The sequence below is a fragment of the Chinchilla lanigera genome, unplaced genomic scaffold (genome assembly GCF_000276665.1).
Source record: "Chinchilla lanigera isolate Chin_1 unplaced genomic scaffold, ChiLan1.0 scaffold00078, whole genome shotgun sequence".
In the NCBI taxonomy this organism is placed as follows: domain Eukaryota; kingdom Metazoa; phylum Chordata; class Mammalia; order Rodentia; family Chinchillidae; genus Chinchilla; species Chinchilla lanigera.
Window position 1 is genome coordinate 4,847,977 of NW_004955479.1, and position 1,774 is coordinate 4,849,750.

Here is a 1,774-nt window from a genome sequence, read left to right on the forward strand (position 1 = left end):
CACTCTGGAACTCCTTCTGTCTCTCTTAAACTGAAGCTTTCTTTCCCCAGTAAATAGCTCTGAGCCTCCATTGCCCCTAGAATTCATTCTTCAATTTCAGAGAACAAAAATTCATACTAGACATCTAGCAGGTTGAGAGTTTCTTTCTTCTTTATCATTAGGATCATGGAAATTAGAGTTGGTGAAACTTTGAGAAAACGTGGCATCTATATTAATATAGCACTGACTAGGTATTATTTAACTTAAAAATTTAAATTGCTTAGCTTCTCAAAAGTGTTATAAAGAAATAGTCAGTATGAAAACTGCTTCTGATATTAGTAGAAGGAGCCCTAAGGGGGAGTATTTTACTAGACATTGGTTAAAGTGTTACAGCAGCTTTAGATTTACTGGTAGCAAAGAAACAGAGTAGCACTTGGAGAGGTAGTGGAACCAAACTATTATGCTGGCAGCCTCAGAGGAGCTGCATACTCTAAAGTCAGAGCCCTGAGTCTTTGTTGGGGCTGTTTTATGTACAGGTTTTAGGCAGGAAGTCACAGATTGAGTTACAGTGGCAAAACCGGTCATCATTAAACATAGGGGGTTTGAGGTAGACTGTACAAGCAAGATTCCAGAACTAGGCATTACAAGCAAGATACCAGAAACAGAAAGAGACAGTCATTTTGTGCAAGCTATCCATTTTGATTTTATATTTTGGTTTCCCAAAGTTTTGTTTTCTTCATTTCCCCTCTTTGATGCCCTATACAGTCCTGTAGGATATCACCATCTCCCAGGGGACTGTATGGGTGGAGAGTCATTATCTGGGCAGTGGTCCTCCTAGTGACTGTGATCTTTATGAATTTTATTAGAGTGTTCAGGAGACATGGCTCTATTGTCACAAGTAACAGGGTGGTCAGCAGCAGCCCCACTAAGGTCAGGAGCCATGATGTCTATTGGCCTGGGGTCCAACTCCACCCCTCTTTTAGTTCTTCCCCTCTCCACTGATTATTGTCTTTTAATTTCCTGACCTTGGTGGTGACCACCCCTGAATGGTTTACATAATACCAGCATTCTTCTTCCAGGAAGACACATGTACTGCTGTTCTCTGCAGTGAGAAGGTCTAAGCCATGCCTGTTTTGCAGGGTTGTAGCTGTCAGTGAATTCATCTGGATTTGGAGAGAAAATAGTGAGTCAGCCACTACCCTGTTATCATTTAGCTCCAACGACAGCTGATACTACAGCCCTACTGATGTTCTGATTCATTTTACACCAGTCCCTACTCCAGCGGCCCCTATTCCTGAGCCAATCAAGACCAAGGCTAGCAATGTTCTTTTCCTGAATGTGCTGCTGCCAGGGTACAGAGGCATCTCTATCTCCTGGTCTGTATGGACAGAGAATTCAGGAATGAGGGAAACCTGGACCCATGTGCCCATACAGTTTACCTGCAAGTAGTGATAAACTTTGTCCCCACATAAGTAGACCACCCTGAAGGGCATCACACTGGGTCTCATTATTTTGCAGTACCTGGTTGTGAGAGTGGATTGAATGAAGTAGTGATACTACATACTCATTCTTTGGATCAGTCTGGGGCTATGGAGGCATCTCACATTAACCCTTGAACTGTCATGGAGGACACCAGTGACCAGTGCCCCTGTTAGAGCACTCACATTCAGTTCTGAGGGGTTTCTTGGGAGACTACGATTGGCTGGAACTGGGATTCCCATATAGACTCTCCTATGGAGGGGAAAACACAGCCAATGAAACTGGAGTCTTATCCTATCTTTTTTTTTTTTTTTTT